General features: G+C 47.0%; 1 protein-coding gene across 1 annotated transcript in view; it reads left to right on the top strand.

Moving 5' to 3' along the window:
* Positions 1-15,534, top strand: part of PRKG1 (protein kinase, cGMP-dependent, type I) — a 408,071-nt gene that overhangs the window by 134,848 nt on the left and 257,689 nt on the right. The gene's annotated exons all lie outside the window — the stretch shown is intronic.

Here is a 15,534-nt window from a genome sequence, read left to right as displayed (position 1 = left end):
AATGAACAAAAAAAAAAGATTAGTTGGAAAGGTTTTTTTTTTTTTAATTTGTACAAAAATCCCCCCCCCCCCCCCCTTGGCAAATAAGAGATCAACAAAGAGTAATTATACCTGCTATGTTTTGCTATCATTTAAATTATGAACTCTTTCTCCATTTAGTCTTCAAGGTTTGCCCTGGCAAGGTTGGTGGTCAATCCTTTGGCTTCTGTAGGGTTTCTGACTCTCTAGACAGTAAAAGTGGGCAGTTTTCTATTTTATGTCCATGTTAAAAGCTAAAGAAATATTTTAGAGCCATGCTTCCTTGGGCTAGATAGAATCATAGAATCCTAGAATGTGCTGAGTTGGAAGGGACCCATGAGGATCATGGAGTCCAACTCCTGTCCCTGTGTGGGGCACCCCAAGAATCACCCCATGGGCCTGAGAGCATCATCCAAACACTTCTTGAGCTCAGGCAGGCTTGGTGCTGGGACCACTGCCCTGGGAGCTGGTTCCAGTGCCCAACCATCCTCTGGGGGAAAAACCTTTCCTGATTTCCAGCCTAAACCTCCCCTGATTCAGGTTCCTGCCATTTGCCCCAGTCCTGTCACTGGTCACAGGAGTGATGAGATCAGGACCTGCCCCATCTCTTTCCCACATGAAGAAGCCATGGGCTGCAATGAGGTCACCCTTCAGCCTCCTCTTCTCCAAGCTGAACAATCCAGGTGACCTCAGCTGCTCCTCATAAGACATCTCTTCCAGACCCTTCCCCATCCTCCTGGCTCTCTCCTCTGGATGCTTCCCAATAGCTTGATGTCCTTTTGATATGGTGGTGCCCAAACCTGCAGGCAGTGCCCAAGGTGAGGCTGCACCAGAGCAGAGCAGAGAGGGACAATCACCTCCCTCAAATCAGGTGTGGAAGCACTGAAGCTGAAAGCATTCTCTTCAATGCTCCCCAGGTACAATGCTAATTATAATGTCCTTATTTTGCATGCTGATTTAGCTCAACAGCAGTTGGGGCAGCCCCATAACAGTGTTAGATCAACGAGGGACACCTTGTGGCATGTGTGGAGGAGTGAAGCTCTCACCAGGTGGTGGGAACACTGGGTGGAAGAGCAGGCAGCACAGGTGGGATTACACAGGAGGGGATGGAGAGTGGCTTCCGTGGGGAATCAGGAGGGATTGAGGAGTTTGTTGTGCCTGACAAAGCTGCTGGAAGTTGCTGATGGGAAGTAGGTGGCTTGCTCTGGAAGCAGGCTCTGCTCTTGGGTGTTTTCAGAGGGAGAGATGCAGTCTGTTCCAGTGCTCTGTCACTCTTACAGTAAAAATTTTTTTTCGGATATTCACCTTGAACCTCCTATGCTCCAATTTACACCCATTACCCCTTGTCCTATCACTGGTCATCACTGAGAAAAGCCTAACTCCATCTCCCTGACACTCACCCCTTACATATTTGTAAACATTGATGAGGTCACCCCTCAGTCTCCTTTTCTCCAAGCTAAAGAGACCCAGCTCCCTCAGCCTTTCCTCATAAGGGAGATGTTCCACTCCCTTCATCATCTTCGTAGCTCTGCGCTGGACTCTTTCGAGCAGTTCCCTGTCCTTTTTGAACTGAGGGGCCCAGAACTGGACACAATACTCCAGATGTGGCCTCACCAATGCAGAATAGAGGGGGAGGAGAACCTCTCTTGACCTACTAACCACACCCTTTCTAATGCACCCCAGGATGCCATTGGCCTTCTTGGCCACAAGGGCACATTGCTGGCTCATGCTCATCCTCCTGTCTACCAGGACCCCCAGGTCTCTTTCTCCTACACTGCTCTCCAGCAGGTCAGCCCCCAGCCTATACTGGGACATCGTGTTGTTCTTCCCCAAATGCAAAACTCTACACTTCCCCTTGTTGAATTGCCATGTGCTGGGTGACACAGTGTTTGAGCTTATATTGAATCTACAAAAACCAAAATAGAGACTGAAGAAAACATGCCCATCTACAACCCTGCTGACATGACTAGTAGAGTTTTCTTCTGCTCTTTACCATCTGTGATTGCTGATTGTCCTTTAGGAGTTGTGAATACCTTTGAGCAGGGTCAGTATCCTCCTGTGTGTTCCTGTGCTTGGTTTTGGGGCTGACTCCAAATCCCAGCTTCTCAGCATTTCCCAATGTAAGCAGCTGAGCCAGCAGCAGGCAAATTATTTGCCACCTCCTGCTCGGGGAGATGAAACCTCTCAAAATGGAATTCTTGAACCAGCACTAATGAACAGGTAAGGACAGCTGCAAACCTGCTTTCTTTTCTTCCTCCTTTCAAGCGTTGCTAAATTCTCATCTGGCTGGTAGTGGTGGGGGGCAGGAGTTTATTAAACCAACTGGAGAAAAAGGAAAGCATTCCACAGCTCTCTGGAGGACATCAAGCTGAAGGTGTTTATGGAGATGGCATCTTATTGGACATTGAACATAATTATAACCCCTGGTTATTCTGAAATTATTTATCTTGGGCTATTTCTCTCCTCTTGTAAGATCCCACCTGGCTTACTGTGTCAAGTTCTGGGGTCCCCAGGACCAAGAAGACATGGAGCTGTTGGAGTGAGTCCAGAGGAGGCCATGGATGAGAAGCTGGATCAGCTCTGCTCTGGGGACAGGCTGGGAGAGTTGGGGTGTTCAGCCTGGAGAAGAGAAGGCTCCAGGGAGACCTTAGAGCAGCTTCCAGTGCCTGAAGGGGCTCCAGGAAAGCTGGGGAGGGACTTGGGACAAGGGCAGGGAGGGATGGGATGAGGGGAATGGATGAAAACTGGAAGAGGGGAGATTTAGCTTAGACATTGGGAAGAAATTCTTCACCTGGCCCAGGTTTCCCAGGGAAGCTGTGGCTGCCCCATCCCTGGCAGTGTTGAAGGGCAGGTTGGATGGGGCTTGGAGCAGCCTGGGCTGGTGGGAGGTGCCCCTGCCCATGCAGGGGGTTGGATCTAGATGGTCTTTAAGGCCTTTTCCAATCCAAACCAGTCTCAGCTCAGTGAGTGGGCTGATACCATTGTCTGGGCTTCAGGTTGGCACCTGCCTCACATGGGCTGTGATCTTTGTGTCCTTTCAATGCCTCTGAAGAAACACAGTTTGTCTCAGTTTACAAAGCCATGCAACGTGAGGTCAGCCTGGAGAAGAGAAGGCTCCAGGGAGACCTTAGAGCAGCTTCCAGTGCCTGAAGGGGCTCCAGGAAAGCTGGGGAGGGACTTGGGACAAGGGCAGGGAGGGAGAGGACAAGGGGAAATGGATTTAAGCTGAAAGAGGGGAGATTTAGGTTAGACATTAGGAAGAAACTCCTTCCTGTGAGGGTGGTGAGACCCTGGCCCAGGTTGCCCAGGGAAGCTGTGGCTGCCCCATCCCTGGCAGTGTTGAAGGGCAGGTTGGATGGGGCTTGGAGCAGCCTGGGCTGGTGGGAGGTGTCCCTGCCCATGCAGGGGGTTGGATCTAGATGGTCTTTAAGGCCTTTTCCAATCCAAACCAGTCTCAGCTCAGTGAGTGGACTGATACCATTGTCTGGGCTTCAGGTTGGCACCTGCCTCACATGGGCTGTGATCTTTGTGTCCTTTCAATGCCTCTGAAGAAACACAGTTTGTCTCAGTTTACAAAGCCATGCAACGTGAGGAGAATCTCCCAACCAAGTGCTGAGCCACCACAGAGGCTGGTTGTTCAGGCAGCCCTTCCTCTGCTCACCCCGGGTTCTGCAGGCACGAAGGTCCCTGCAAGGTTTGCAAGGTGTGACTGAAGCAAGAGCTTCATCTTTCCCATCTGCTGCTGGGGGTGAAACTCAGGCCCAAAGCAGCAAGAAGCATTTGGATCCATTTTTCAGACAGTGTCTGTGTTAATGAAAATGACTGTGGTCATTACTGAGTGCTGAGCTCACCATCTTCAGCCTCCATCCACTTGCTCTGCTTTGCTGGCCTTTGTGCTTCCACAGAGGAGCCTTTCAGTGTCTCCATCTCATGGGTGTTGTTTGAAGTGGGGTTTTCTTTTTTTTTTTTTGCAGTGACTGAGCATGTGGGAAACCATTTCAAGTTAAGAAAGGACTGTTGAGGGCAACTAGAGCTGTTTGGTAGCTGCCCTGGGTCTGCTGTATGTTGCTGCTGTGATAGGTCAGTTTAAAACTGTGGTTGATGCTCCACATCTGTTCAGAGTTTCTGAAAGGAGCAAAATTCTCAATAGAAGCTGAAAAATGCTGCTGTACTTTGGGGGACTGTTTGCTGTCTCATGAGGCTCACTGACCCTCTTCATCTGCAGACAAAAGAACCAAATCTCTCTTGTATAAATCTTCTAACCATCAATTCATTTCCTTGTGACAACTTGGTTAAGCAAGGCCAAAAACCCTGTAAGCTTCCAGTGCCAAATTTTTACTCAAGTTTGTGGTGCTGTGAATGCAGCTGTAATTTACCTGCACTTTTCTTCTCTCAAGGTTTCTGGCAAGGATGGATTTCATGTTATTTAAGTGCCAGGGTTTAAAAGCACTTGGATGCCAAATAAATCAACGAAATGGCAGGTAGGATTTTTAATTAACAAAACAAACAGCCAAAGAAGGTGTTGGTATTTCAGGTCTGAAAAACTCATTACATTTCATGAATTGCATCTTCTCTCTGAATGGAATCAGGATGGGAGCACTTTCATTTGTCTTTAGACTGCAATAAAAAAACACCCAGGAAACAGACTCTTGACAAGTGGCTTCACTGCTCTGAAGGCATTTACAAACCCCTTTACTTCTGAATTCAGAAGTAATCAGTGTTTGAAATGGTTTTGGTGATGGTCTGCTCTTTTCAGCCTCTCCTTGATGCCCAGGAGGAGGAAATGAGATCTAAATAGTGTAGCATTTTTAATTAACCCAAGGAAAAAGGCGTGTGTGAAGAGGCTCAACCCTGTTTTATTAGTTCTTTGGGACTTGTGCAGCCTTTCTGAAAAACATAGAGCTGTCTGCTCCTTCCTTGTGACATGGCCTGGACACCCTGAATTGTTGTTTTGATGGAACAACAATTGTTTGGATGTTTTGATGGGAATTGAGTTGAACTCAGGACATTTGAAGCCAGCTGAGCAGCTCAGGTAGCACTGCAAACTAAATGCTGAGATCTAAACAAAGAAAAATCCCTGCTAGCTTTGAAGAGGTGGAATTGTCTTCCTCCCTTGTGCTTGTGTTTCAGCTCTCAGGTCACTCTGATTGATCAAATTCACAGAACATGCCCGACTCAGGACCTGTCTCTTTAACCTTAGGTTTTCTTTCAGGGCCAGGGCGAAGGGAAGAGTTTTCTTTGTGGCACAGGATCAGTACTGAAGAAAGCAGCATTTGGGAATGTACCAAAATCTGAGGGTATCTTCAATATCCTAGTGTTCTGTTGCCTGCCTGGCCATGGAGCTGTGATGCTTGTAACACTGTTGGAGATGGAGCTACTCAGTGTCTCCTTGATGAAGCTCTCTAGAAATTACACCCCTATGTGAGCATGAATGTGACACTTGGGAAACCAAGTGCTCCTACACGAATAATTTGAGCACCACCAAGCAAAGTCTTGTAGAGTGACTCCAGTAACAGGGGACATTGTGTAAATGTGTTTGTGACAGATGTTGGGAGAGAACCACATTCCTCACAGCTTATACCAGAAGACAAGAAAATCCAGCAAGCTAAGAGAAGATGACAGTGAGTTCCTAAAGGACTAGGAAGTGGGTTGTGGTAGCAATGTCAGTGTTACCAGCCCCATTTCAGAAGGGCTGAGGGCTTGCCTGGATGCACATGGAGATGATGGTGGCATCTGGCTCTTCTACCCTCCTGGCCTATTCCCTCCTTGGTGAGACACATTTGTCACTGAAAAACTGTTCAGTATCTGACTCGACCCTGTTTTGTCTGTTTTGTGAATCTCTTGAACCACTTCAGAGTCCTTGTATTTCTTTTCATTTCTTCCCCATGTTTTTCCCTGGGCTTGCGCAGTCCCTCATTTCCACATCTCTGTGATTCTTCTCACAGTCCCTGCAAGAGATACAAAATAGAGATTTATTGTTGCCAGATAAGCTCTACAAAAGAACAAAGTTTGCTTTGTTGTGTGTTTTTATAATGTCCCTGCTCACAGATGTCAAACAGAAGCTGATATCAAAGCCTGGCATGTTTTTCCATGCCTCAACAGAAAGAGGAAGGTGGAGTTGTGTGATCTCTGGCATCCCCAAGCCCACAGCAGGCTTGGCTGTGTGTAGGTGTTTAAAACATGTTCAGTGTTGGTTGGATCAAACTGTTGGGGCAGAAATTCAGGTCTGCAAAGGAATATGAAGAGTGGGAAACTCCCATCTCTGGAAGGTAGGCTGGTTTTTAGGTGTTGTTGCTGGTTACCTCTTCTTAGCTGTACTGAACTTTTATCTTGGCTCTTGAGGTGAGGGATGAGTGTCATTGGCCTTTGGCTGCATCTCCAGTCAGTGATCCAGAGTCAGAAAATTGTTGTCTCATTTTTCCCTCTGTGCCTGCTCAGGCATTTGAAAGCCTCTGTGTAGTTGCTCAGCCTTCTGGGTGGAAAACAAGCTGTGCCTGAAGTCTTTTGGTCTTGTTTAGCGTCTCTCTGTGTATATATGGTAAGGGCCAAAAAGATGGTCTGAGGGCTGGAGCAGCTCTGCTCTGGAGCCAGGCTGGGAGAGTTGGGGTGTTCAGCCTGGAGAAGAGAAGGCTCCAGGGAGACCTTAGAGCACCTTCCAGTGCCTGAAGGGGCTCCAGGAAAGCTGGGGAGGGGCTTGGGACAAGGACAGGGAGAGATGGGATGAGGGGGAAGGGATGAAAACTGGAACAGGGGAGATTGAAGTGAGACATTAGGAAGAAATCCTTCCCTGTGAGGCTGGTGAGAGCCTGGCCCAGGCTGCCCAGGGAAGCTGTGGCTGCCCCATCCCTGGCAGTGTTGAAGGGCAGGTTGGATGGGGCTTGGAGCAGCCTGGGCTGGTGGGAGGTGTCCCTGCCCATGCACGGAGGTTTGGACTAGAAGATATTTAAGGTCTCTTTGAACCTGAACCATTCCATGATTCTATTATGTATATATTTATACACACTCACAAATGCACACAGATATATAAAAACATATCTAGAAAAAAAAGCTGTACAGAAATGGCCACCACTTTAGCCAGGACCCTCAGACAGCACCAGAATGCAAAAGAACATCCTACCTCATTCTCCCAAGAGCAGGGAACTGATGATTCCCATTTTGCTGGGAGAGGAGATAGGCAGGAGGGACATGGTACAGCCTTGAGGTGTAAGTGATGTGTTTGGTTTCTGGCCTTAGGGAGCACTGCTGGCTGCTGGGGAGCCTCAGTCGAGCTGCCCACATCCTCAGCCAGGGTGATTCACAGGCATCCAGAGAAGTGCATGGTGCTGAGAGAGAGGGAAATAAATCAGCACTTAAAGGTGTTTTAAAAGGATAAAGACACTCCAGTGATTGATCTAGAAAAGTCCATTGTAATCTCTTGCTCTGAGCAGCTTGCCCAGCAGCTCTGTAGTGCCCTGTGCTCGTTGCAGCTGACCGCTGGTTCTGAGGAGGCCTCCTTGGATGTATGGAGGTGATCCCACCTTTTCAAGCCACTAGCTTGGCTTTTATGTCATCCAACAGGGAGCTTCACTGTTATTTTTTTTCTCCTTTTTGATCACACAGGCACTTGTCCATTTGCAGTCCCTGATGTTGCCAACACTGCACGTGCCCAGGTTGATGCTCTCGTATTAAAAATTCCATTGGCTTTAATAAAAAGCACTTCTATGAGGACATCCCATGCTCCCTGCTGTGCAACCACTGATGGGCACTCCCCACTTCTAAAATCACCCTGTGGGAAGCTGTTTATTTGTACTGAAAGTGCTGACTAACTAGCATTCTCTATTTCTGGCAGGAGGGAGGAGGTGACTTGTATGGAGGTACTAAAACCTGGTGAAAATGATGTGCAGGATGAACATGAGGACCAGCAGAATGTGCAAGGCCACCTTTTGTTCATGCTGCAGGTGATGACACCCACTCCTCCTCCTGGGGCACAGGGCAAAGGTGTAGCTATGGGGGGAATTCAGGAAAATTCAGCTGAATTAGTTGAAGGCTGCCATGCTTTGGGTGTAAGAACATTTCTGGAGGAACTAAAGTGATCTACCAGTGATGAGCAGACACCTCTGTATTGATCCGAGGCTCGTGGTGGCTGGAAAGGACTTCAGCAGATCTTCTCCATTGTTCTGCTTGGAGAGGGATTGCCAGGGCAGCCACAGCTTTTTTAGGCAGGCCTGGAACCCCCAGGGAGGAAGGTGCTTCACCTTCAGTGCCCTGTCACAGTGGGATAGCCTCTTGGGAAAGAAGTTTTCCTGACATATCCAGCCTGAACCTCTGAAAGCCTTCCTCTTCTGAGTGTTGCCCCTACTCATGGAAGTTTGGCCACATCAGCTTTGTCACTGCCATCCCAGGGGGTGCAGAATCAGTCAGGGCTCGTAGCCCCTGCTCATGCTGTCCCCATGGCTGGAGCAACCCTGAGCAATCATAGAATCATCAAGTCTTTTTGGTTGGAAAAGATCTTTAAGATCAAGTCCAAGCATTAACCCAGCCCTGCCAAGGCCACCACTGCCCCATGTCCCTCAGCACCACATCTACAGGGCTTTGAAACCCCTCCAGAGATGGGGACTCCCCCCCTGCCCTGGGCAGCCTAGGCCAGGGCCTGACAACCCTCCCCATGAAGAAATTGTTCCCAAGATCCAATCTCAACCTCCCCAGGCACAACTTAAAGCTGTTTCCTCTTGTTCTGTCACTTGTTCCTTGGGGGAAGAGGTCAATACCCACCTAAACCCTCTTTATTCTGCATTATAATGCTTGGGCAAGGTTTAACAGATGTTCAAGTGCTCTCTTTGCTTCAGGTACTGGAGCTCATTGAACATAATCCTGAGCTGGCCCAGTTGCCACAGGGAGAAAGAAGGTGAGGGATCAGGGGACCAATGCAGCTTATACTTGGTTGGACCATGTTTCCTGTAGGGTGGCATTTTGTGGTGTTGGAGAGAAGATAAATACACCTGGAGTGAAACACAGAGTGATGAGTTGAGATTCCTGCTTTATCCTAGAAACGTGATGTGATTTTGGTTAAGCTCTTCTGTCCTTTAGCATTGGTGGACTTGAGGATAACAGGACTTGGAGGGATGCCCATCAGTGCCTGAAGCTTCCTGGGACAGGGCAGGTTTCTGTGGCCCAGCCAGCACCTACTTTATTTGGAGTTCCTGGGTGGTATCCTGCTCGCAGCAGGGGGTTGGGAACCTGATGATCCTTGAGGTCCCATCCAGCCTTGAGCATTCTGTGATTCTCATGCCAGTAGGAATGACTTTTGTGCAGTTGCTGATGGGTATTATTGAATAGAAACCTTCAAAAGTCTCGTGATGTGCCACTGAATCTCATTAGTGTATTCTTGTGGCACACACAGGACGATTCTAATTGCAGCATCTAATTTAGTTAGAGACAAATTTAGATCTTTCATTAGCTATTGTCATCTTCATTTACTAAGAGAAGGGTTTTTAACCTGCCATTAACTTTCTTGGAACCTGTGGACACTGAAGCATTAACAAATTTTACCAGCAATAAGAAGATTGGATTCTGATTAGGTAGTTACACCTGTCCAATAGTGTTTAAAATTCTATATATTAATTATAAGGAAATGGATGCAGCCCTTTACATGGAGCTTTTTAAAAGGCATTTTTCAAATGAAGTATTTTGAACCTTCAGAAGATCAAATAATGTTACACTTCAAGCTTGATTGGGAATTTTGTTGCTGCTCTTCTACACTGTGCAAATATTTGACTGCTCCCAATTAATTAAGCAAATAGTGTAAACCTTTTGTAATCACTGTTGCATTTTCAATTGTTGCTTGACAAACATCATAGTATCTGAATAGACTAATACCTGAGCATTATGAAGCAGCTTCCTAATGGGAATATATTAAAAGTACCTGTAAAAGTGAGCAGCAAATCAAAGGCTCATTAAATCATTGCCCCTTGCTGTGGTTTTAATGCATGTGTTAAAGACTTGAATATTAGCTTCTAGGAAGTAGTAGTTCCATCCTTGCTGGGTTTAGTGGTGGGCACTACTGAACTCCTTACCCCTGTCCCTTTTCCAAATACCTTGATCAATCAGTATGAAATGGATGGATGTATCCCAGTGATGCTGTGGTGTCACTGGATCTCCCAGTCCTACCCTTCAACTGGCTTTGAAATGGCTGTGGTTTGGTTTTTGCCTTCTCATTTTGAATCCTGTGCAATGGTTGAAAAGTTTTCAATATCCTTTACTTGCTGTAATGATGCACAGGGTTAAGGCAGTGAGGAAAATCCTGAATTTAAGGGTAAAAATTACAGGTCTGGACCAGAGCTGAGTATATAACCTGGTTAAAAGATTAAAACCCCAAATCCATTAAAGACTGCAAAGTTTTTCTATTTTTTCCACAGGATTAGATTATACCCTGAGTAATTTGGCCATTACTAATATCTATGAATACATTTAGAGGGATTTAAAATTGAAAATGAATGTGCCAAGCATCTTTTTGAATTCTGCTGTGCTTGAAAAAAAAAAAAAAGGCTTGAGAACAGGTTGGTTTAATGGAGCTGGAAGCCCAGCTCATACTAGCAACTAGATAAGACTTTTCTTTCCCAAACTATTCTGATTTTTTATTAATAAAATAAAGCAAAAGCAGCCAGAAATGCTGCTTCCTTCTTAACAGGTCAGAATACAAAAAGGAAGGCTTTTGCACTAGAAGGTGGGCAAGCAAGACTCTTGGTATGCTCAGTGCCCCAGGTTTACATGGTGCATTAGAGGGGACCTTCAAGACCATCCAATCCCAACCCCCTGCATGGGCAGGGACACCTCCCACCAGCCCAGGCTGCTCCAAGCCCCATCCAACCTGCCCTTCAACATTGCCGGGGAGGGGGCAGCCACAGCTTCCCTGGGCAACCTGGGCCAGGCTCTCACCACCCTCATGGTGAAGAATTTCCTCCTGATGTCTCACCTAAATCTCCCCTCTTCCAGTTTTCATCCATCCCCCCTTGTCCTCTCCCTCCCTGCCCTTTTCCCAAGCCTCTCCCCAGCTTTCCTGGAGCCCCTTCAGGCACTGGCAGGTGCTCTAAGGTCTCCCTGGAGCCTTTTCCTTCTACTGTGCTGGGTAGTTTGCCCCAAAATCCCTGAAATACCTCCCTGAATGGAGCTCCCTGTGCTCCAACTGCAGATGGCCTGACAGTGTCATGGCTTACTGGGAGATGGCCAAGGGCATCCAGCAGGGATATGAAAGTCCTGCCCGAAGGAGCTTCCTGCCCAGAGACTAGACACAGGGTAAAGATTGAGCAAATGGGCACTTTTAAATTTCTGCAGAGCAGGTTTGTCACTGAGATCAACCAGAAAGGCTGTGAACAGTTTCCCAGACATTGGAATTTTTTTTGAAGGAAAAGATCAGACTTTTTCCATGGATTTTGTAGCAGACACCTGATCTCAAGGCTTTGTTTTCCATGCTGTGCTCTGAAAGAAGAAAAATGTTGGTAATGAAACCATCTTTAAAAATAGTCATTATTTGCTTTTAGTCTGATGAAGGGGAGATGTTAAGAGCTTTGTCCTCTAATATTGGTTTATCCTTGAACATTGTAGGAGCTGAACCTGGGAAAGAGATGATTCCTCATGGAGAGAAATACTTATTTCCATATTCCTTCTTTTTTTCTGTTGTTGTTGTTCTAGTTTTAGTTAATTAACTGTGACGGGTTTGTCTGGACGATGAACAGAGTCTGAATTCACTGTGTGTCTGAGCTCAGCCCTCACATTAGGAGTGGAACAACCTGCATGGCTTTTAATTCCTCTTGTCATTGCTCCTGCAGTGGGTCGTTACAGCCCTCCCATGTGCTGGCAATGAAAAGCTGATGCAGAGTAGAGTGAATCTTTCCAGACCAAAACGTTCCAGATGGTTTGAGATGTGCCTTCCCATAAAGCACCTTTTATTGGCTTTGATGAATGGGAACCAAATCAACCCCAGTTGGTTATTTTTCCTGTAGAAGGAAGGGGTGCAGCTACTCTGGATCCATGTGTACTTTATCTAGTGTCCACCTTTGTGTGACTTCCAGTGGAGCAGCAGGGGAGGTCACTGCATTTTCATGAGGCTTTTTTTGTAGCTCCCTGTTAGGTGCTGATAATGCACTGCTAAAATGTCCCTTTTTTCCTCCCAGTTCTGGAGTCCATGGGGCTTTGGCAGTAGGACAGCACATTAGGAGCTTAGGTAGCATGTGTTTGTCTTGCCAGCTTGGGAGGGCTGTGAGCTTCTCTGTTGGAAGTGCTTCTGAGCTGCTTCACTGTCTAGGAAGATAAGGACAAAACAATACAAGGCCCATCTGTGCATCTCAGTGAGATTCAGGGTCTGCAGATGAGAAGGATCCAACGTTAGTCTTCCAATCTTGTTTCTGCATGTGTGTCATCCCTAGTTTGCTCTCTCTGGTGAAGGTCTTTCCTCTTATAGGGAATACTGGAGGGCTCACGGATGGTTGATGAAGTGCAGTGCATGGAATCCTTCCTCTTCCTCAATAGTTTTTCATGACTGGCCAACTCACTGTGAGCCCAGTGGGGGGAAGAGCTCCCCACCACTTACTGTGAACCTACTATTTGTAGAAGCTCTTCATTACCCAAACACCATCACTCCACTTCCAAATCGTACAGTGGCTTTAAAGAGTGTCACCATCCCAGTCAGAACACTGCTGGCATCCTAGGTAGCACTGAAGACATCCCATAGAGGAGGGAAGTTCTTTCCCTGGACTGTAAGACAGAGATGGACTTTGATCTATCAGATGACATAGCAGAGCTGCAGAAAGGTCTTTCCAGCTATTGCCTGGCTCTGCAGTAGTGGGAAGGTTGGTGCAACCAGGGATCTCTGAGGTCACAGCCACCTTCCTGTCTTGGAAGTCTTCTTTCAGGCTTGAAATTAAGTGGCAAACCTTGAAACTAAGTTAAGGTTGAGAAAAAAATTGCCTGGAGTGTGATTAGTTATATATGTCACACTGCTGAGTCTAATAAAAGATAGCACCTACAAACCTGGTCCAGATGGAATTTAGGCTTTTATAAAACCTCACTTATTCTCTGCAAGCTGCTTAGGTTTGAGGCTGACATTGTATCTGCAGTAAAATGTCCAGGGGACCTTGCTATGTCATAGTGGGGGACCAGCATGGACCTGCTGTTCCATCTCAGCAGGGCAACAGGAGTGGACAGAGCAGCCATTTTCTGCCAGCAGTGGAAGCTCAGGAGGTGCTGTCTGTGTTGTTGGGAACTCTTGTCTTCACAAGGTTTGTTTCATGGTGTGTAAAGAGAGGGGAAATGCTCCCAGAGGAATCTCCTGTGGTTTGAAGAGTTTAAGGATGACACGTCATGCCCTAAACTCACTTCAGTTGCCTAATATTTAATGGTTTGAGCTACATCTTAGAAGTCTTGGGTGTCACAGTCTGTGGAAACAGCACAGAAATCCTGCAGATTTGGGCTGGGGCTGGAGTTAGCACTTGTCTCACTCAACTCTTCCTAGAATTTGGAAGGGCATAAAGGCTAAGGACAGGAAGCTCAGCTTCCTGGAGCCCTCACGAGGAACATGGCCTGTCTGCTGGATGCATGTTGTTGTAATGTGGAGTTATTTTTCAGCTTCTCTAACTTCCTTCCCACCAAATATTTGTCAAGCTAAATATTTCTCCAATAGTGGAGACATTAACCTTTATTACCTGTTGCAGAGACTGCAACTGCTTAAAGACCAACCTGAGAATTAAGACCACATCTTGGGCTAAGCTCATTCATTTTTATGACAATGAGGGATTTCAGTATATCAAGAATTATTTTTTCTCTCTATATGGAAAAGCATCAAGCTGTAAATTTGATCTTTGAGTCCAAAGGGCTGAAAGGTACCCATGCTCATGAACAGAACTGCAGCTGCTTCAGCAGAAACATCACTGTCTGACTGCAGCTTTCAGACTCCACTGTTATTTTCATGTCCTAAGACATGGATGTTTAATGGAAAAGCAAAGATGCCACAAGCTGGGAAAAAGTGCACAGCTGGATATACTGACTCCTCCTATAGTGACACTAACACTGTAATTCTGAATTTCAAACCTGAGCAGAATAATTCTGTATCTCCCTGAAAGGAGGTTGTAGGGAGGTGGGAGTTGGGCTCTTCTCCCAAGTGAATAATGACAGGACCAGAGGAAATGGCCTGAAGCTGCTCCAGGGGAGGTTCAGACTGGATATTAGGAAGAATTTCTTTACCCAAAGAGTGGTTGAACACTGGAAGGAGCTGCCCAGGGAGGTGGTGGAGTCACCATCCCTGGAAGTGTTGAAAAGAAATGCAGATGTGGTGCTGAGTGACATGATTTGAGCACTGAATGGGTAGATTAGGTTCTGGTTGATGGATTTAGGTTCTGGTTGGTGGATTTAGGTTCTGGTTGGACTTGATGATCTTCAAGGTCCTTTCCAACCAGGATGATTCTGTGATTCTGTGACTTGGGGTGCAGCCCTTCCCCTCTTGCACTTACATGCTGTGGACAGAAACCCTGGCCACTGAAATGCCTTGAGTAACACAGGTGTGATTTGCAGGTGAAGCTGCAGGAGAAGATCCCTAGGGAAGGGCTAGTTGAGGTTCTGTTAGCTGCCTTTGCAGTACCCAGCCTGCCTCATATGGGAAGCTGATCCTAAGTGCTTGCAGTTGGCCATCCCAGAGTGATGGAGACCTTTTGATTTAGCGACCAGTTTTAATAGGCAACAACATTTCATACCTTTTCTTTTTACTACAGTTTTCAAGCCCAGAGTTGCAAAGAGAAATGATGTGTGTTGGGGGGAAAGAATATTTTAAAATACCTGTTAAGCTTCAGTGCATGGGCAGGCAGTGGAGGAGTCTCAAGGCATGTCCCAGGCTGTAGCTCACCTGAAGTTTTGCCTGCAGCACGTAGCATTGAGCAGCTCCCATCCTGTTCTCACTTGCAGATCCTTCTGGGATGGGTGGATTTCCTCACCACTGGTTTTGAAGTTGAATCATACTGGTGTGAGGTGCTGGGGGTGGCCTCAGCTGTCTGATCTCCATCTGCAGCTCACCAAAGTCTGGGGAGGTGCTGGCCAGGACTCACCGGGTCTGGTATTCCCCACCCTCCTGGGTTTCATTTTATATTACATGGAATCACAGAATCCCAGACTGAAAGATCATCCAGTCCCAACCTTCCATGGGCAGGGACACCTTCCACCAGCCCAGGTTGCTCCAAGCCCCATCCAACCTGCCCTTCAACACTGCCAGGGATGGGGCAGCCACAGCTTCCCTGGGCAACCTGGGCCAGGCTCTCACCACCCTCACAGCCCAGAATTTCCTCCTAATATCTCACCTAAATCTGCTCTCTTCCAGTTTTAATCCATTCCCCCTCATCTTATCCCTCCCTACCCTTATCCCAAGTCCCTCCCCAGCTTTCAGGCACTGAAAGGTGCCCTAAGGTCTCCCTGTACATCCCTACAGCCTTGTCCTTGTCCAGGCTCTGCAGGTTCTGGGAAACCTGGAAATGAAACCAGAGATCAGAAACTTATCTC

Source organism: Chaetura pelagica, unplaced genomic scaffold (genome assembly GCF_000747805.2).
Source record: "Chaetura pelagica isolate M959 unplaced genomic scaffold, ChaPel_1.0 scaffold251, whole genome shotgun sequence".
Classification (NCBI taxonomy): domain Eukaryota; kingdom Metazoa; phylum Chordata; class Aves; order Apodiformes; family Apodidae; genus Chaetura; species Chaetura pelagica.
Note: the sequence above shows the minus strand (reverse complement) of the source record. Positions and strands in the feature narration are given on the sequence as shown.